Source organism: Manis javanica, chromosome 11 (assembly GCF_040802235.1).
Source record: "Manis javanica isolate MJ-LG chromosome 11, MJ_LKY, whole genome shotgun sequence".
Lineage (NCBI taxonomy): Eukaryota > Metazoa > Chordata > Mammalia > Pholidota > Manidae > Manis > Manis javanica.
In genome coordinates this window covers 19,786,481-19,807,924 of record NC_133166.1, presented here as the reverse complement: position 1 = coordinate 19,807,924, position 21,444 = coordinate 19,786,481, and the positions used below count along the sequence as shown (strand labels likewise).

At 54.1% G+C, this 21,444-nt stretch overlaps 1 protein-coding gene across 4 annotated transcripts in view; it reads right to left on the bottom strand.

Annotated features, from left to right (window-relative positions):
* The window catches only part of GDPD5 (glycerophosphodiester phosphodiesterase domain containing 5), a 77,289-nt gene extending 56,223 nt beyond the window's left edge, over positions 1-21,066 (bottom strand). For 2 of the 4 annotated variants that reach the window (XM_073216006.1, XM_017642387.3), the window contains exon 1: positions 20,268-21,066. The gene's annotated coding sequence lies outside the window, so the exon portion shown is untranslated. Of the gene's footprint in view, positions 1-19,378; positions 19,505-20,267 lie in introns of all 4 variants that reach the window. The other 2 variants (XM_073216004.1, XM_073216005.1) reach the window with 2 other exon arrangements.
* Positions 21,067-21,444: the final 378 nt, after the last annotated feature.

Sequence of the window (21,444 nt, the reverse complement as noted above, 5' to 3'; positions counted from 1 at the left end):
CAGCAATGTCTTTCATCCCACACGCTCTTCTTACAATGTGACTGTCACTCTCCTCATGCACAGGTAGGTCTGTGCTACCCTCACCGGAACTGAGAGGGCTTGGACTAATGGCTGACATGACACTATGAGACCCCCAAGGTCAGGTCATCACATGTGGTGCAGCTTCTGCCTCATGCACTGGCCCATTCCTTCTGGACCCTGAGCCACCAAGCAGGCAATCTGACTGCTCTGAGGCTTGCATTCCGTGGAAGAGCCAGACGAGCCTACAGAGAGGAAAGAAGCCCTAAGATGACATGACAAGCAAGAGAGGCCTGGCCAACCTCCAGCAGCTCCAGCGCCTCACTACTCTAGCCACCATCAGACGGTAACCACATGACAGACCCCAAGCCCATTATAAATTCCCAACCTATAGAAACTGAGAGATGATAAAATGATTGTTTTTATGTAAGTTCACTAAGTCTTCAGGTGATCTGTTAGATAATAGTACCTGGAACATCAGTATCCTGCTTTAGAGAAGGATTTGAGGCACAGAGAGGTTAAGCAACTTGCCCAAGGTCACAGAGCTGGCAACTAGCAGACCCAGGATTTGAATCCAAGTAGTTTAGCCCCCAAATCCACATGATTCACTGTTATGCTATACTAAGTGCCTCCAAGGTCTGATTGGTATCTAGGCTCACAAGGAATGTGTGCTGAATAAATGACTATGGGAAGGAATAAGCAAAGCAACAGGTGAGTTAAAAGTGAGTAAAGCACAGAGTGAGCTCCCAGGTGCAAGGCAAGTACCTCAGACTAGCCTGAACTGTATGAACAAGTCTTACATGAGGCCTCATCGCTGGGGCAGCTCCATGGTCCACAGCCAGGGAGATGGCAGTGATCAGAGGCCTCTGGCAGATGCCACTGCATCTGCCCCTCACAGATGAGCCTGAGATGCTCTTCTCCCTGCTCCCCTTCTCCTCCAGCCCTGCACACTGCAGGATTATATACGCGACCCTGGAGAGCCAGGGGTCCTAAGGATAAGGCTGGCTCACCCCACCACCCACCCAGGCCCTCCAGATCTCCACACAAAGGCAGCACCCCCGCCCCAGTGGAGAGGAGGTACTGGTCTGGAAGGACAAAGAGATTTCTTGAACTCCTACTATGTGCCTCCAGGCATTTACTTCTTGACCTCGAGCCAGTCCCTATCCTTCTGGGCTCAGCCTTCCCATCTGTACAATCAGAGGGTGACCCAGGATTCCCTTCCAATTGTCACACTGGAAACAGTCTCCAAGGGGAGACACCAGGGACCTGCCAAGAGGAGGACCAGGACACTTGCTGTCAAAGACCAGGACCCCTGATCCTGCCTCAAGTAGCTTCTGCCCACTGCATAGAGGGGAATTTGAGACAAAAGGGGTCTAATTTTGTTCTGACTGAATAGACAGGTGCCTTTACCTACTATGCTTGTGCTGGAATCCCAATGTCCCCTCCCAACCCGGTACTAGAAATACATAAGGCAAAGCCCCATTTGTTGCACTGAGACAAAGTTCTCCATGCCCAGCACTCTCGCCAAGAATCATGACTCTCAGCTCTCCCCTTGACTCAGGAATCTTTTTCCCTGAGAAGAAATGAGATGAGAGGGTCTTTGGTCCCAATCCCAGCCCTGCCAAGGGCTAGGTGGGCCCCAGTGTCCTCATCTGCATTGTGGGCATGAGGATGGTTCCCCGCAGCACCCCTGTGAGGGTTACATGAGGCAAAGGTACAAAATAAAGTATGAGTCCAGGGTTTGGCATACAGTTGACACTCAATAAAGGGCCACCATCATCGGCTCTCTCCTTAAAGACAAAGCCACTTTCATCGACCTGTTTGTTCCTCTCAGAGGTTGATTTGTTTGTTTGAGTTCTTCCCAGAAGAGATTTTCCCCCAGGAATACTGGGTGATGCTCCCAGCCAGCCCTGGGGTGGAGAAAGGAGGGGCAACCAGCTTTACTTGACAGAAAAAGTAAAAGCATCATTAGGCGGAAATGACAGAAGTCCCAGGGAAGCCCTGTGGCTGCCCCAGCACCCTTTGCCCCACTCTCCATCCTCCATCCAGAAGGACTCTGCTTAATAAGCTCCCTGGGGCAGGCTGGGAGGCCTGACATGATCAGGCGGCTACTTAAATCACACAAAGCCTTCTATTCTTAGCTGAGCAGGGGCCTATTTCCTTCCAGGCTGCCTATCAGCACTGTCAGCTCCAGTGGTGCAGGCCTGGGGGTCAATCCTGATCACAAGGAGGTGGTAGGTGGTCTTGTGACCTGACTGGAGTCTAAGGCCCACATGGGTGGGCTGCATAGTGAGCCCCCAACACTGGGGTATCCAGGGGGTCTGCAGAGGGGCTGCCTGGGCTGAATGAGGTCTGGATCAAATGGCCCCGAAAGTTACTTCCAAGTTCAGTCTGATTCCCAAAGTCTTGACTTCGTAGGACCAAGATTCTAAAGTTCCATGATCCAGTGCTTCTGAGGTTTGGCAACAGAAAGGTTCCATGGTTCAAGAGGGTCAAGGTTTCAAGATGCCAGCGAAGATGAGAGGCTGGGCTCCAGTGCATGACCCTTCCCTTCCCCTTAAGAGGCAGGGGATGGCCAGCTCCATCCTGTCTCTGGGGCTCCTGGCACGAGCAGCCCATAAGGCCACGGGGGACTTGGCACTGAGTTGAGCAATGCTTGCCCACCCCCAGATCCCTGGTGGGCAGGAGTTCCAGGGGGAACTTCTGGGCACTGCAGCAGAAACAGGGAAAGGTGGAGGGGACAGGCCAAAGCTGCCCTAAGGCCTGACAACACTAGAACACACTGTTGGGCAGGGTGTTCACCTTAGTGTCTGCTCTGTGCCAGCAGGGCCAGGAAAACCCTGTCAGACAGGCTTACAGAGGCTGGGTAACCTGCCCCCAGTCCAATCTGGCTGGCTTCAGGAATCATTCCTTGCCTCACACCGCTTTGCTTTAGGCCACAGCTTCCCAGGACTACCTCTCCCAACATCCTCTTTTAGATGGAAAACTGAAGCCCAGAGAGAGAAAAGTCAGGTGCTTATAGGTCACGGAATTGGTGGCAGAGCCAGGCAGAATCATTCCCAGGCTGGGGGGTAGTGAGTGCCTCCTCCACCAGCCGGATACCCGCCATTGATCCTTCTCTGGATTCCTCCTTTCTGTTCATCCAGACCAGGGCTCCTGGGGTAGGACTGTCTCCCGTTCCCTCGGTCCCCAGCACAGTAACTGCTCCACATGAGCATCTGAGAGATGACCTGAGAATCGGGATGGGACAGTGGGTCACAACCTCATGCCCAAGGCTGGCCAGCTGAGCACACACACACCTGTGCCCAGCGGGCTAACCCTCACACCTGTCAGGAATGTCCATGGGGGCACTTGGCAGGAATACGCAGGAGCTAGTGAACCAGCTGTCCCGTAAGGAAAGCAAGGAGGCTCCCCTCACTGGCTGTCACAGAGCCTGCTGGTCACCAGAACAGGGAACCCAGCTTCGCTCCCCTGAGTCATTGTCCTGAACCTGGGAAGCCCTTCCTGATTCCCCCAGGCAAACAGAGTTTAATAGATCATTCCTCATTGGCATCTCACAAGAGTTTTATATAATTTTATAGGGACAGGGAGACAAGGGACTCACCCTAGACCCCTGAGAGTCATGCCTCACACCCACGGCTGCCTGGCTGCATGGCCTCACCTGGTCCCAGGGGGACATTCCCTCACACCTGGGTGACTCAGAGGCACCTCTGCTGGGCCACAGGTGTGAGAACATGTCTAAGCTGCACTGACCTTTCAAAGAGCTTAACAGGAATTTCTTCTTTCCTGCTTAGAGATACCATAGATCAAGTATCTTAAAAACCCAGTTTCTTTGCTCTAGGCTGGAATTAGATCATCTCTGCCAACTGAAGACCTACCATGTACCTGGCACCCTACTGGGTATCCCATCCAGGGGGTGGTTTGATCTGACTTCTAACCAGCCTTATGGTCTGCCCTTATCATTAGCATTTTACAGATGAGGCCATGTCACAAAGCCAAGGTTGCAGAGGCATGGGGTGGGGCTGGGCCACAAACCCAAGTGACCAGGACCTTTAATGTTCATTTTTACTGGCTCTTTTTTCAATAAACTGCTTAAGTTTATGTTCCTACTCCCCTATATCCCCTCTGCTGCCTCCCACTCTGCCCCCATGCCAGCTCAAGCACAGGGACGTCCGTGGTGCCTCTGGGTGCCCACGGAGCCCAGCTGTCTGCCCTGAGCGCAGTCTGCAGGGACCAGGACACCATCTGGGAGCCACTCAGGAGCAAGGGCATGGAGAGGGACCCTCAGCCCTCTGGGGGAAGGGACGCTGGGCACAACCCAGTCCTGTCCCCCTGCACTCAATTCTGGGCAGGGTGGCTTTGACTGAGCACTGTGTGTGACAGGTCACGGGTACCCCAGAATAGGTACCCCAGACACTGCTGAAATAAAGCAGCACCCACACAAAAGATCTGAGTCACCCCAACCAACGCCTCTGGGCACCAACTGGGAAACGGAGGGAAGGGAGGAGTGTCTGTCTCATTCTGTCCATCAGCCCCACCTCACTGGCTACCCAGGGACACGGGCCGGAGTGCCTGTAGTGGGCAGGCCCTGCTGTCCCAGACTGTGAGCAGGACAGATGAGCTGGACAGGGGGAGTTCCAGACATGTGTGCCCCACCCTTCCCCAGAGGCCAGGACCCAACCCTCAGAAGGCTTCGGGATACAGCTGGGGAGGGGGCAGTATCTGGTCCTGGGGCCCAGTGGACAGGAGGGATGGCATGGCTTCTCCTCCTAATGGAATGCACATAGACTCAGGGGTGCAACACACAGCCCTGGCCTGAGCATGCAACTTGTACATAATTCATGAGCTCTTATCCTTTTGGCCTGGATAAAGTGTACTCAGCAGGAGAAGCCTGCACAGAGAATAGTGAGTAGCCATCAGGCAGCACTTCCAAGAAAAGGGTGAGTGGGACAAAGGGCTGGGGGTTATGGAAATTGGACAAATAAATGTTACTAACAAGAACTGTTTACATGTGTGGGGGCAAGCTAGCTTACTATATGCTTTCACAAACTTTACCTCATTGAGTCTTTACAAAAGCTCAGCGTAGGAGTTCCTATTGTTTACATTTTACAGATAAGAAACAGAGGCTCAGAGGTTAAGTATCTTACTTATTTGCGCATAGAAGGAAGAAACAGAACTTGCTCCCTGTCCCAAGCTGCTTCATGCACACAACCCTCAACCCCAGCTTGGCTCGACCCTCCTCCCCACCAATCATGGTCTGGGGCCCTAGAAGAGCCATCAGTGAGGACGCCAGGGTACTCTGTCCTGAGCTCAGCAGCCAACTGCTAAAGGAAGAGAGAATAGGAGTGGAATCCACCAGCAGGGCCAGCCTGACCTCTGCCCCAGCGAATAGGGCACCTCCCACCTAGGGGGCCCACCCATCTAGGGCAGCCCAGTGGATCCTGAGGCTGGAGCAGACACGGTCTGGTCTTCCCTTCGCACACACACACCAAGAATCCCTGAGAGCCTTTTGGAGCCAGAAGGGACCTTGCCCCACCAAGGGCATAAGCAATGTGAGGTCCCGAGAGGGATTTGTCCACGGTCCCACATGGAAGGGTCCAGTCAGTCCACAAATCTACTGGGCATCACCCAGCTCTAAGGACACTGGGACAAATGTGACATAGTCTGGCCCCCAAGGCACCCTCGGTTAGGTGAGCACCCACTCAGCTGGTGTTCAGACCCTCATGATCTGCCCCAGCCAACTTCTCCAGCCCCATCTCCAGTGACCCCTCCTTTTCTTCCCTCTGCCTCCATTACCCCAAGCTCTTTACAGTATCCTAAACATGTAACCCACCTGAGGTCATCTCTACACCTTTGCTCCAGCCATTGTGCTTTTATCTAAAAATGCCCTTCCTAGCTGGCCAGAGCCTGCCCATGCCCCCATCCCCAGGAGAAACCTCTGCTTTTCTTTGCAGAGCCTCTCAAACTCCCCCAACCCACCCTTGCCCACCCCCAGGTCAGGCTGACAGATCCCAGGGGAAGTGTTCCCTCCCTCCTTCCCATCTCTGAGCCTGGCCACACTGCTGACCTCCCTTAGGACATCTGTGCACTCTACCCAGGGTAACTGACCCCGGACTGTCTCACACCACTCAGGACCTGGGGCTGTAGCTCCACTGAACTGGGTACATGTGTCACACACCCACCACCATGAAGACCCAGGGCAATTACAAAAATCACTCCTTCCTTTTAAGGCTTGTACTTGTCTTCTTAAAAAACCCTTAGTGGGGCATGGGGATATGGAAGGTTCTTATCCTTGGCATTTCCAAATGCTGGCTCTGTGCCTGGCATACAGTAGATGTCTGTGGATACGTTCGTTTGGTGGATGAAGAATAAAAATATCTCCACCTTCCACTTCCGCCTGCTGCCTGAAACTGCACCATTATTACCAATTCTTTCCTGGGGCTAAACTCTGCTTCCTGTGATCCTCTCTCAAAATGCAAACAAACAGCCCTGGGCAAGAAAAAAGCTCTAGCTGGAGGCTTCCACACAGAACGGGCAAGTGAGGGATTGCTGATCAGCAATTTCCCCAAGTATTTTCTCTAGACTATTAGTCCCCGCTCTGACACAGGAGTTGCATGTCCAAGCAGGCTTGGGAAAGGCTGAGTGCACACCGTACCACCACCGGCTGGGGATCCCTAATTCAGATTAACACATTAAAAGCCCTGAGAAATCCTGTCTGATTCACATGACTAGCATTTGTATGCCCATGGGCCCTTGGACCAGTTACCATTCCAGGAACTTAGGGTCCTCAGAGCACAGTTTGTTAAGTGTGGGCTAGACGGTGTGCCCAGGTCCACTGCAGGACAAGGTGTGTGTGCTGAAGGACATTTGCTGCTGGCCCCCAATCAAGGCCACACACTTCCTTACACTGACCATTTTATAAAGGCAGAAGTCTGACATCAGGCAGCAATAACAATACTTTGTGACAGAAAATGAGTGGGGCCTCATAAAGCTTGCAAATGGAGCACAGAGGAGGGAGCATGTAACAGGCCAGGCGGCAGACCTGACTTCCAACTGCAATTCTGGGCTCACTGCTGGCCACTGGGCAGGGGACCTCATCCTGCTGAGCTTTGTTTTCACTGTCTGCAAAACAGGAATAATGCTATTCTCAGGGTTGTGAAGATTCAGTGTGATAATGCAAACAGAGGCAGATTATAAACTGTAAAGTCCTGTACTGGGATTTGCTGTGTACATCATTATTTCCCTGCATGAACTGCCAGGAGGGTGTGGTCATTATCTTGACTGACCACAAGCCACTGGCAGAAGTCCTCAATCAGGATGGACGGATGGATGGATGGATGGAATGAATCCTCACAAGATCCAGGATCAACTATGGTTGGTTGAATAGGTATGAATGAATCAGTAATGACTGAACTGATTCCAACGGTCTCAATTGTCCCATTTCTCAGGCCCCACCTGCTAGAACACACGCATACAAAGAAGCAAGAGGGGAGAAGAAAGGTGCTGGGCAGCCAGAGGCAAGTTGGGGGCAGCAGAAAGAAGGTTTCAGGGTGAGAAGAGCCAGAAACCACTGCTGAATAGGAGCAGCAGCCTGGGGCCACTCAGCACAGGGCCCGCCAGTCTGCGCTCCCAGCAAAGCGAGGTTCCCAAGGCCCAGCCCGGAGAGGTTACCGAGTGGGCACTGAGCAGGGAAAGGAAGTGAGCTATCCTTTTCACGATTTCCAAACAAAACTATTGAAGGGTTGTTTTTAAAGGGAAGAGGGAGCAGAGGGAGCCCCAGGGACACAAGACTTCACCGCCAGGAAAAATACTTCTATACATTTTTATGCCAGCTCATCAACATATTCATGCACAGCATATGCATTTCTAAAGTACCTACTATGTGCCAGTCAAGTGCTGTTAGGCACTGGGGAGGTAGTGGGGAGACACAGGCCTCTTCAGACAGTGCCATCCATTGAAGACTGGATAAATGAGGTGTGAGGTCACTTGAAGACAGAGAGCGAAGTGCTGGAGGAAAAAGCCACAGACAGGAAGTCTGGAGGATAAGCTAAATCACCACGTGACCTCAGGCAAGTCACTTTCCTTCTCTGAGGCGCTGTCTTCCCATCTACAAAGTGAGGCTGATAATAAAAATCACAAAACTACTGCACTGCATCAGGCACTGTCCCAGAGGCTACCTTATCTCACCTAATGTGTATGGCTAGCAGGGCCGCTGTTCCTAACCAGTTGTCGTGGGAAATGGCTGTCCCCTTCACAGATGGGCACACTGAGGCTTAGCTGGTTACTTGCTCACTCGCCTGAAGGCAGACAGCTGGGGGGAGGGGAGTTTAACCCCACCCCCACCCTGCCCTCCCAAACAAGTCCCAGGCTGCCTCTTACAGGCTGCTGGCAAGATTCAGTGACATCACGGGTATCAAAATGCTTTATGAAGATAAACTATTATGTGTCTGAAACCAACAAGAAGTCTTGATTCTGCTATAAAACCAAAACTGAAGTTCACAGGGGCATTCAGAACTGGCCCCTGGATTCCTGATCCCTCCACCTCCTTCCTTCCTTGGCCAACTTCTTCCCAGGGAAAGGGACCCGCAGCCCAGGAACCCCAGCTGACCCCCACCACCACCCATGGGGCCCCATCCCAGATCAGAAACGGCCTTGCTCATGGCCATCTGGCTCCCCCTCCCCAGGTTCCCCCCTTGCTGGGGGCCTAGAGGACATGGCCGGGCCTGGGGGCCATGTGGAATTGAGAGCTGACAGGCTGTGGGACCTCAGGCCAGTTGTCTCATCTCCCTGAGCCTCTGGTTTCCCACTCACAAATGAGGGATTAAAGCAGACTTCCTGTGGGAAAGGATGTACTCCAAGGAGGGACTCAATGCAGTGACAGACCCTTAGTTGAATGCATTTAGTTGGGTGGGTGACAGGAGATCTGGCTCTCAAAATCCCTAGTTTGAGGAAGGTGCTACCCCACCCACCCATCTAACCTTGAACTCACTGCCTGCCTAGGGAGCCCTGGTCTGAGAGGCAGACTCAGTGCCTACCACCACCAGCCACTAGCAAGAGCCTAATCTGCTGGCTTCCCAGGTTGCCTGGGGCTCCGGTTGGGGAGAGGCAGGAAAAGGGTTTTCAGGCAGAACTGCATACATCTTCACTGGAGAGACCTGGGGCCCTGGGGCACAGACATCTTCACAGACTTACTGTGGCCCAGAGAGGCTGCTAACTGGCTTCAGACCACACAGCAAGAAGAGGTCAAGTGGGCAGTGGGACCCAGGCCTTCTGGATCCAGGCCAGGGCTCTCTCCACTGCCCTAGACTCATCCCTCCAGAGCATGGACCAAGCACACAGAGGAACAGTCAAGCGGATGCACCCACCCCCAGTCCTTGCCAGTCCACAGGTGCTGGCCACTGACAGCTGGGCCCCCAAGTCGCAAGGCAAAAACCGACACCTGGTTGCCCCATTCCCTGCCTCCCTTACTGCAGGTACCAATGGGGCACGTTTATATAAAGGACAGGCTCGGTCTGCCTCTGCAGAGCCCTCAACAAGAAGGTTCCAGTTGCAGCCTAACGGATTTAAGTTAACACAAGAAAGAAATTCCCATGGCAGCATTAAAAATGGACAGAGCACAGAGAAAGGGGGCAGGATGAGGGTGGTTGTGGAGTTGCCTCCAAAATACAAGATGTTATCTTATCCATTATGTCATTTCAACTCAAAACAGACCTGGACACAAAGTGTTGTTGCTCTCATGTTATAGGTCAGCAACTCTGGCTCAGAGAGGTTAAGTGACTTGCCCAATATCTTCAAAGCTCTGGTCAAGAGTCAAAGCTGGGCTTCAAAGCCAGGACTGACTTGGAAGCCCACACACCTCGCCTCTGAGGATCAAAGCACTACCGCACCCAGCCAAGGGCACCTCACCTCTCTCAAATGCCTAGAGTGAGTCGGTGGGGAGGCCATGAGCACTCATCTCATGGAGGAGGGAGTGCTCGGGGGTGGCCAGCTATAAGAAAGAGCTCTGCATACTAGGCCTGCCTAGCTGCCCCCAAGATGCTAGGCCCTAGGGACCTCTCAGGTGTTTTTCAAGCAATGTGACCCCCACACATGCTCTGTGTGGACATGCCTCCAGCTCTCTGCTTGGCAGAAACCCCATGTCCTCCCCACATTCCACCCCCAGGTATTACAACACAGGGTCCTGTAGTGTTGGCCCAGAAACCCCTCCATGGCCTGTCCCCACATTCCCCTTACCTCGTTTTCTTAGGCTCCTGGGAGCCACCTGAGCTCAGGGTGTCATGGACCGTTCCAGGGACCCAGTGCCACCCCCAGAGCTGCCAATGGCTGCCCAGCTTCTAAGGAGCAGCTACACCAGGGCCAGCCCTGGACTACTCTGTGCACCTGAGCTCACTTGACCCCAGCTGGAGACCTTTGCCCCACTCGAGAGATAAGGCAAGGCCACCCCAGAAGCCATGTGCAACCTAATTTGGGGGAGGAGGCATGAACTAAACCAGGCCCCTTAGGGTCCCTGACTTCTCTGCAGTAAGGGGGTGGAGAGGAACCCTGGCTCCTCCAGCCACACTCAGCACTTTGCAAGTCACTGCCCAGTGCTGTAAGGACCTACCCCCATTCCACAGATGGGTGAAACAGGGTTAGAGAAGTAAAGCCCCTTGCCCACAGTAAAGAAACAACAAGACACTAAGCCAGGATCCAAACCCAAGTCTGATTCCAGAAGCCAAATGTTTTCCCACCATACCATTCTCCCTTTGAGTGCTGGCAGCATGCTCTGCTTGCTACATGCCCCTGTTCCTTGCTGCAGCCCACTTCCCTTCTCCTACAATACCTTTCCATCTACCATTTTGAGGTCCTAGCCTACCCTCAAGACTCATTTCAAATGTCCCCTTCTCCATGAAGCCTCCCTGATTCTCCTCTGAGCTCTGGTGTTTTCCCTTGTCTCCTGCTCATGGCTGTCCAGCCTGCCCTGTGAGGAAGACTCCGGGACTGTGCCCTGACCACTCCCCTCCACCCCCAGCCTCGGGGCTCCTTCATGCCTTCATGGCAGGGACAGCTGAAGTCCTCCTCCTCCCAGCTCCCAGCAAAGACTCAGGGGCAGAACTTGGGAACCCTAGCCCAACTGCTTTCTTTCACAGATGGGAAAACTGAGGTTTAACAGCAAGAGGGGTCACCACACACAGGCCATGGTTTGCAGAGGCGGACTGGCGGAAGGGGTGAAGAGCTGACAGGTAAACGTCCACAATGTGGCAAGGCTGGAGGAAACCATCATCACTTTGTCACTGAAGCAGAGTCTAGACGGAGGGTGGTGACAGTCCCTGTCCTCTCACTAATGGTCCAGCCACACCATGAGTTTTGGGCTCCCACTGTGCTACCTGTGATAATGGCAAAGGCTGTTGTTTCCTAGGCACTTCCTGCTCGCCAGACACTGTCCCAAACACTTCATGTTTATTCACCTCATTCAGTGCTCACTGCAACCCTATGAGGTACCGTTATCCCCATTTCATAGATGAGGAAAGCAAGGCATAGTGAGATTAAAAGGGGCATCTTACAAGAGGCCCCAGCCACCTCATGGTAGAGTCAGGATTTCAGGAGAAAGTCTGGTTTCAGAGCTGGTGTTCTAAGCCCTAGTTCACACCGCTGACAAGGAGGGACGGACACAGATTGTTCAGACGGTCAGGCTGGAGAAAACTCAGAGCCAGGTCCTCTAAGGACCAGGAAGAGTGGGGCTGAATGAAGTGGAGGGCATGGTGGGCAAGGGCCTGGGCACCAATCTCAAAGGGGTGCTAAGGCACCTCTGGTGAGGCAGAGAGGGAAAGATGGGTATGCCCAAACTTCTCTGAGGACTACGGCAATTGGAATGCTTTGGTTCATCTTTGGGGTGAGGGCTGAGACCCCCTTCATAAGGGGTCTGCTCAAGTAACAACGGGTGACCCTTAAACTACATTAGAAGGAGAGGGAGCCCAGTGGACTCCATGGTTCCAACAGAGCAAGGAATGCCTTCGGCTCCCATTCCAGGCCCACTCTCCATGCTGCCTGGGGGCCCCGGAGGCCGACCTCAATGGCCTGCATTGACCATGGGCTCCATGACCCTGGTTCACCCAATGGAGGCCGGAGGAAGAAGAAAGATAGCTGAGGTTTTGTTCCCCTGGTAGGTCTCCTGGGTAGACTGGTTCCCTCTACTGCAGGCTGCAGCCCCTGTCCTACAGCTGACCACTTCCTCCCCTGGCAGCCTCAGCCCGGCTGGGGTACCTGCTAGCCCTGGGCCTGTGCTCTCCTTTGGTTTGCCACACCCTTACTGTCTGAGCAGTTCACCCCACCTGACACACCCTCTCTGGCTGAGCCTGAGCAGAGGAAACCAAGCAGTGCTGCGGATGATCCCCTTTCAGCAGTCTCCCCCCACCCCGCACCCCACACCAGCCCTCGGAGCCTCCTCTCCATACTCATGGAACAAATGATTACAGAATAGCAATGTGCAGGGGTGCCTCTGCGGGCCTAGCACCAGGAGTAGGACCAGGCCAGGGAAGGGAGGGCCAGGAGGCAGCCTTCAGCTCCTCATGAGGACAACACAGGTTCTGAGTCCTCACTATATGGTAGGCACTGAGCTTTACACACCAAGCACTTCATTCATTCACTTAGAACAACCCACAAAGATGATCCTATTTATACATTTTACAAGAGAAATCAGTGCTCACAAAGCTAAAATGACTCACCGAGGGTCATGCTGCCAGTAAGTGACAAAGCCAGGACTCAAATCAAGTTTTTCTGCCTCTAAAACCCATACTGGGTTCTACCCTGAAATAATTGTATGGAACTGGCTTCCAACAGTGGCAGCTGACTTAAGCGCTATCAATTATTAGTGAGGACCAAACAGAGGCCCCCAATGTCTCCCCACTACCCTTCCCAGAATGAAAAAATACCTCTGACATTCTTCAGTTTTCCCAGGTCGGACAAGGGCCCCAAGCAGGTAGCACAGCTGGGTGTCAAGGTTGGAAAAACAAGCAGGTTCACACAAGGCTGCATTGTTAAGGAGAGCCTGACTTTGGCCATTAAAACAAAACCAAGTAAAACAAAATGCCTGCTGCCTTATCTCTCAGAGAGGGAAGGGCCCCAGGATAGGGTGTTGATCCCTCCCCCAATCAGCCTCCATCTCAGAGACCCAGCCTCAGGTGGCTGGGCAGTAGCAGGAGCACTGTGGGGGGAGCACAGAGGTCTGAGTCCAGCCCAGCTCCGCCTCTGTCTGTGGTCTGTGACCTGCTGTGCACTGCCAACATGTCAGGCACTATGCTGGTGCTTTCCACGCATGGCCTTGGTTGGTCTTTATGACCCTTTCAGAGAGAGCTATTGTTATTCCCCTTTTCAGATGCAGACACTGATGCTCCCAGAAGACACCCAAGCAGGGAGCAGAGGACTGCTGGAACCCAGGCTTATCTAACTGCCAAGTCTTTACAGTTCAGTTTCTCCAGGCAGCGAGGTCCCAGGGAGAGCAGTTCCCCAGGGGAGGGAGCAGCCTGGGAGCAGTGAGGCCCTTGTCAGGGGTGTGCAGGTGCCATGTGGGGATGCTCCGAGGGTGGCCAGGGGGTTCTCAATCCCAGCTGCACATTGACAGCAGCCTGGAGAGCTTTAAAACCTGACACCTGGGTCTTGCCCCAGATTGTGGGGTGGGTCTAGGCAGGATTCTTTAATTTCCCAAATGCTTCTAGTGTATGTAGCAATGTTTGAGAGCCACGGGCCCAGATATCCACTAAAGCTTCTCCACCTCACAAGCTCCCTACACACATCTCTTGAAGGAGAGAAGGGCTTTATTACTCTGACTGCATTTTACAAAAGGAGCAAAAAACAGTCAAAATATAAGGGATAAGGCCATGTCCCCAAGGCCCATTGGCCAGCCATGAGTGCAGGCAGTGCAAGGGGACTCTGACTTCAGAGTGTCTCCAGGGTGACCTCCTTTAATATACTTGGGGGGTCCTGGTTCCCCTGTCAGTGGAAGAAAAGTTTCCCTTTGAGCCTCCTGGGTGGGAGGATAGATGAACTCTTCATGGCACATTTTAATAGAGTCCACACATTCAAAGCTAAACAGCTGCAGGCATGCTGGAAGACCACCTCTGCTGGTGGGTGTGCCTTGGAAGAAAGGAGATAAAAAAAACTCGAGCAAGGCCTATTTACTCTTTTCTGTAGATTTGCTCCCAGGCCTGGGAAGAGCTGGGACTCTCAAACCTTGAGCCACACTTCCTCCCCTCTTGCCTTCCTGCCTTCCTTGTGCTCTCAAAGCAGAATGTCACAGATGGCGAGACAGCGTGGGGTGGTGGAAGGAGGAAGGCCTATGAAGCAGGCAGACCTGGAGTCTGCCCAAGCTCTACCCCTCCCTAGCTGGCGACTCTGGGACAGGAATCACTCATCCCTGGCTCATTCTTAGACCTGACCCCACAGCAGTGCAAGGGTACATGCATGTACATGAGTGCATGTGTGTGTGTTCAATGACACAAGCTCAGCTCTGGGAGCACCACCTCCCAGAAGCCTTTCCTGACTCCCTCCCCATCCAGCACTGGACCACCCCAGCCCCTGACCTTCCCAGCCACATTCTGTTTCACTGCTGTATCCTCCTCTTCTACCAGGCCATTCATTGACTCACTGCACAGAGCAGCTGCCCTTTGTCTGGGTTTCATTCCATGCGCCCTTCCAGAGCACCTGTGCATTTTCAGACTCTGCTGGGTGCTAGAGGTACAGCTAACAGCTAACATGCATTAAGTGCTTATTATGTGCTGAGATTTTACATGTACAATTCACTGAATCCTCACCACAACCTTATGAAGTGGGTGCTGTAATTGTCCTCCCTTTACAGATGGAGAAACTGAGGCCCTAAGAGGTTAAGTCACTTGCCAAGACACATGGCTAGTAAGTGTGTGCATCCAGACTGTGGTCTGAGCATGACCCTATACCACACCACCATTCACAGACTGGAGGAGACCCAACCCCACTCCCACCCCACCCCCACCCCACTTCAGGAGCGCCCTCTTTGCAATTTGGAAGTTTTGGATCCATGTGTTTATTAGCTTAATGTCTGGTTCCCCCCCCAGCCCAAACATCTCCAGTCAAGCTACACTTTGGATATGAGTGCAAGGGGGCCAGAGACCAAGAGAATGCTGCTTCCCTTTAAGGAAGGACTCATTCTCTGTGAGCATCTGCTATCTCTGGACCCAGATGGCTCCTCCCAACTGGGTCACTGCTAAGACCTGAGAAGAACCAGGTGCCTGGACAAAGTGATCCTGTTCCCTGCCCTGAACTTTGCTCAGGGCCCTCCACGTCCGACAGCTGTTTGCTCACTCACTGGGGAGCCGTGGAATCACGGTTCTGCAAATTCTGTCTGACACAGAGTCCTTGCAGGCAACAAAATGTCCCCTTCTGGGCCATCCTCCCTGCCACCAGGCACACCCTCACCACTGACTGGACTCTTCAATCAGCTTCTCACTGAGTCATTCGTTCATGAGGCTGCCGAGGGGATGGGCAAGTGGATGGACTCAGGCTAGCAGAGGATCCACCTGTGCGCCAAGCCTGGCTGTGCCTCATTCCCGTCATCTCATTTAACTGCCTCAGCACTGCTATCATCAGCCCCATTTTACAGGGAGGGAAAAGAGGTACGAAGGTTGAGCAACTTGCCTCAGGGGAGGCTCGCACTGCTTCCCCTGCTGGGGGTGTTGCCACTTTGTGCCAGACACTCTGTTAAGGGAAGGAATGGGGTGGCAGAGAATCTAGTTCTCACAGGCTGGCGAGGGAGCAGACCTCCACAGCCCTACTCCATAGACCACAGTCAGTGTGAGAGGGCTGCTGAGCTGCAGAGGAGTCCTGGAAGCTTCGAGGAGGCATCGTCAGGCCTGGATAGATGCCTCACTGCTCCACTACTACAGTCACCGCAACAGGAAGCACAGGCCTCGGACTACAAAGCTCTGATGCCCAGTGGGCACTTGCCACTGCCCTCAAGACTGCAAAGGAGGGAGAAGCAGCTGCCCTGCCAGTGAGCCCGTGAAGGCTGGGCAAGACTGTCCCTGCCCTGCCAACCTGGCCTGGTCCAGCCAGCTCCCAATCACAGGGTCTTCTCCACCCAGCTAATGACCATGTTGCCAGCAGCACGGGCTGCCACCTTCCTTCAGGGGAGGAAGTAGCTAACTACAGAGCCCATTGGCCCAGACAGTGGCCTAGCCAAGAATCACAGCCGCCCGTCATACCACATCCTCTGGCCTTGATGCTGTGGTCTCCTCCTCTATCTGCCAGGGTCACAAAGGACACTCACTGTAGAAGGCTGGGGCTCTAGAAACTTGGACACCACCCCACTCACCAAAGACACAACAAAACAGAGAAGAGCTGATTCACCCCAGGTCATACAACCAGCCAGTGCAGGGCCCTGGATGCCCAGCCGAGGGTTCCTTCCTGAGCCCCAGGCTTACTCCAGCATTCCTCCTCCTTAGCCTTGAAAATGCAGCTTATTTCCAAGCCTTTTACATGCACAGTGTGCTCTTGAGGTACTTGGGTGAAGTTGAGGAGAAAGAACATCTAAAGGCTGTCAAGCTGTCTGTTCTTTAGCAGATAAGAGCATGGGCTTGATGCCTCACTTCCCAATGTCTATCTGGTGACCTTGAACAAGACGTGTACCTCTCTTGAGCCCCAGTTTCTAGGGGATAACAGTAGCCACCTCCCAGAGTTGTGAATGAGTATTTTGGTAAAGCACTTAACACACATCTGGCTCATAATAAGTACTCAAGTATTAGCTATTGTTAATATCATCACAGTGTTATTAAGTGAATATGTGGATGCATTTTACAAACTGTAAAATGTGATGTAATGGTAGGCATTATTTGTTACTATTACTGTGAAGTGTTAAAGATTCAGAGGAGGTATAATAACCAGAGGATTGTGTAATCCAAGAATGTTTCTGGGGAAATTTATGACCTCCCCTGGGCCTCGACAGATGCAGAGGTGAGCAGAGAAGATGCAGGGATGACAGAACCCCCACTAAGCAAAGGGACAGCAACAGGGCCACACATGAGGTGCTTGGGAGACAGTAATGAGCAACAAGCCAGGGATCCACGCAGTGGCTAGGCCTTGTATGTACAACAAAGGGGCCTGGTCTTCATCTTGTAGGGCAAGAAGGAACCACAGAGGGTTTTAAATGGGGACTCCATGATGCTTCTGAACATTTCACATAAAATGTAAAAACTGTCTGATATTCAAGGCACTCAATCTGGTCACCCCTCTTCTCCATACCTCACTGACCCCCCCAAACTCTAAAGTTCTCCCCAACCTCTGCCTACTACACCATCCCGCCTCCCCTTGCCATCAGCCCACATTCATGATGAAGCACCTTTTGCTAAATACCTATTATGCTCTGTGCTTTACCTATGACAGCTCGGTCACCCATAACTACCCTCATTTTATGGAGAAGGAACCAGAGGCCTAGCAGGATCAGATGTCTTGCTCACATTCTCACAGTGAGCAAGCGGCACAACCAGGGTTCAACCCTGAATGGATGTCAGGACCCCTATTCTCTACAGCACTTAGCCTCCAGCCCCGGCCCAGACACCCTCCTCCTTGATGAGGCTTTCCAGTTACTCCAGTCTTCAAGGGCCTCTCCCTGCCATTCCTCACCGCCTATTTGCAATCAGAGGCCTACAGCTTGCTCTTAGTTCATCTAGCTTGGTTTCCATTATTTCCTGTGGGTTTACCTTGCCCCTAAAAGGAGAGCCAGCATTGACTATAGGTCACTTTTGTCCTGTCATGTTCCCTCTCCCCATCAAGACTTCATACAGTACTGATAGGACCCACCCACCTTCTCTGGTGGGCTCCAGAGGTTCAGCTGAGTACTAAGCAATTTCCCTGAGCCTGCCTCCCCACACGGTAAAGGAAGCCATAAATTATTCACTGAATCTTTGTGCCTACAGAGGCCAGACAATGGGCCAGAGGGAATTAACACCAGCTCCCCCTAACCCTGCAGGAAGCCAACAGCCCTGAGCTGGGGGGGTCAGAATCCAGAGCCCCTTGCTAGGATCAAGCAGATTCTAGAGGTGGGGTGGGGGTGGGGGGCAAGAAGGCAGCACAGGGGAGCCTAACGCATAAAAAAGTCCTAAACTGAGGTTTGTGAACCAAGCACTGTATATTTTAATCTCATTTAATCTTCACTAATTTACAGAGAGGTAGCTAGGGCTCTGGGGAGTGAAGTGCTTTGCCCAATGCCACATGGCCTGTGGGAGGCAGAGCAGATCCCTGCCCACCTAGCTGACTTATCGCTGCCTGCCGTTCCACTTAGCCCACCCAGTTGTGAGCTGGTTGCCATGCTGCCTTTTCCATTTGGGTAACATCCAGGGTACCTGGTATGCTGTCCCGTTTCCTGAAGCAAACTCAAAGGCCCAAGCAACTGGTTTCACCTCCCTGAGCCTCAGTTTCCTACACAAGGTAGCCATCGGTAACAAACCCAGTCTTGGCAAACACAAAACAAAAAATTCTTTAGCACTTGACAGTTTGCCGGATGTAATGGCCCCATTATCTGACCCATTATCTAACACACAGCCTGCCTTGACCCCATTCTACGGATGAGGCTTGGAGCCCTGGACGCATCTTAGAGGTCCCAGGTGGCTCCAACCCTCTTCTGCCTCACTCCAGGTTCCAGGTTCTTTTCACCACACCATGAAATGAGATCACAGTGTGAAATTATCTCATCAAAGACGAGCTTTGTTTATATGTGGGGATTATTATGAGAATTTGAATCCCCAAGGACAGGGGGAGGTAGGGTCCTAAGCCCCTTAAGTTACTTTCTCCTCCAGTTTCGCCAATCCCTCCACCACGGGGACTGAGCTCCCAGCCTTCGCCTGACCTCTCCACCTTGCTCTACCTCCCAAGGGCTTTCCCAGGTGGTTTCCCCCAGACTCTAGGAAACTAGGCACAACAGGGGTTAAGGAGTCCCAGCCAAGGCCACAGGGCTAAAACCAAGGCCACATCCCTCCCGCTCCCCACCCACACCAAGAGCCCTACAGAGTCCATGCCAAGCACTCTTTCACAACACCACTCTCCCAGCATGGCCCCAGGGGGCAGCAGAAGAGCCCCTGCCTGGGAATCCAGACACCTGGAACTGTGCCCGCAGCCCTGGCAGCCCCAGCCTTGAGCAAGCCCCTCCCATCCTGGCCAGGGGTGTCTTGCAGGTTTCCCTGTTCAGGACAAGATAAGGTCAGACACTGAGTTTGGGCCAAAGGCTATGGGGCTGCTGGCATATCTCAGGCCCCAGCACTGACCACACAGAATCTCACAGCAACTTCATACACAGTCACCCTGACCTCACATCAAGGGTGGGAAAACCCCAGCCACCTATCCTGAAGATGCTCACCAGGGAGAGGGAGTAGATACCTTCCAGGATGTTTGGCAAGGTTTGCTGAGGTGTACTTCTGCCTCCACCACTCGCTTGCTTTAGGACCTCAGAATTGGCACCCTGGTCCTCCAGGCCTCAGGGTCCCTGTTAATAATGTGAAGGATGCAAACTGGGTGACTGCTGAGAGGTCTCATTATCTCCGGTTCTGATGGGTTCTAACTTGGTGACCTCTACACTGAGTTTCCCCCACATATAAGCGGTGTCTGGGGACTCCAGAGTGCCGTAGAGACTCAGGTGTCTGGCATGCCTGGGCAGGGGCCCCAGGAAGGGAAGCTTTGGAACTGGGAAGCTTCCCACCTCTCCCCTCAACTCTAGGGCACCTTTCCTGGGAGGTGGCATGGCCACGGAGTGGGAGGGAAGGAGGCCAGGGGAAGCACCTCCCCAGCCTCAGGAGCAGCTCCAGGATGCCCCAGTGGCCGCGTCTTGACCTCTCACCCTCTCCTGCCTGGCGGAAATCCACTTCCTTTCTTTTTCTCTTCTCTCTGCTTCTTTTCCTCTCCACCCTAAACCTACTCGCCAGTCTCAACCCCGAAAGTGAAAAGAGCAGGGTCACTCGACCCCCGTTGAGCCTTAGTCCCCATGGAATCGCATATAATAATACACACCTTTTATCTCCCGAGTAGTAGCGAGCCTTAAATGAGGGACCATTCGCGCAAGGGTGGGGCGCAGACCCGCACACAATGGGCGCTCAATAAGTGCCCGTTTTCTCCCTTCCCCCGTCCTTTTTCCGCACCCGCTCCTAGCCAGTCCCAGCCTCAGCTTGTGCCCCGTACACGCCCGCAGCTGGCCCCGGCGCTGCGCGGACCGGGTCGAAGGCCGCCCGTGCCCAGCATCCGGGCTCTCTCACCTGCAGCTCTCGGCTCTCGCCCGCGGCCGGGGCAGAAGGGGCCCCTGTGTGTTCTCTTCCGGGCACGCGCGGAGACCCTCGCCTGGGGCGTTAAGAAGGTGGCAGCTCGGGCTCGCAGCACCAGCCCGGTGCAGTTCAGTCCGACTGGCTGCAGGTCTGGGACCTCTCACCGGACGCTGACGCTGGCCGAGGCTTCGTGTGCGCTCGCACGGTCCCAAGTCCGAACCACCGGGTCGAAGGGAGCTGAGGCTTCGGGTCTCGGGGAACCAGAAGCTGGGGGCGTCCAGGCTCCTTTGCACTAGGCAGTGGGGGCGCAGGGCTTGGGGTACCTGTACCAACCCCGGGCGGAAGGCTGCGGGATCCCACACACACTGTGGAGGGACTGGGACGAGCCCGCAACCACGGACACTTATGGTGGGCCACGAGCGTCCGCCCTGGTGCGCTGGATCAGAGCTGGGGGTTCGTGGCGTCCCGCCCACAAAGCCCTGGACCGCGGGGCCGGGAGCGTCCCAGCGCGGAACCCAGAGGTAGGGCAGGCGGGGCAGGGCTCCGGCTAGGGGCGCGGAGCCGCGGCGGCCGGAGTCAGGCGAGGAAGTCTTCTCAGGTCCGGACTCAGCGTGGCGGCTGACTACAGAGCTCCGGGCGACGGCTCCACTTCCTTCTCTTCCCTCGACTCGCTCGCGGCTCGCTCAGCTCCGTGCCGCGGGCGCTGTCATCCCACCGCCCACCCCCACAGAAGCGGCAGCCGGAGCCCGAGCCCAGCTGAGCCAAGCCGAGGCAGCACCGCCCAGCACGCGAGCGCCGGCCAGCGCGGCCCCGCCCTGACAGGGCGGAGTCAGCCCTCGGCCCCGCCCCCTCGCCGGGCCAGGGGCAAGGGGCGGGGCGCGCTCCAGATCACCGCCCCTGGCCCCGCGCCGTCGGGCCGCAGGAGCCAATCGCAGGGTGGAAAAGGAGCGGCGCTCTGCGGAACGAGTGCTCTACCTCGAGAGGGCGGGGCTCACAGTGGAGAGGTGCGGCTGGAGGGAGGACAATGGAGAGGGTGGCAGTCGGGGTTTACTAGAGCTGACCCCGCTAGAGGCTAACCTGGGAACCCGGATGGAGGGAGAAGTGGGGAGAACTGGTTTGCCTGGGACGGGGCGTGGGGACTGCTTTGAAAGGAGGAGTCGGGAAGTCATAG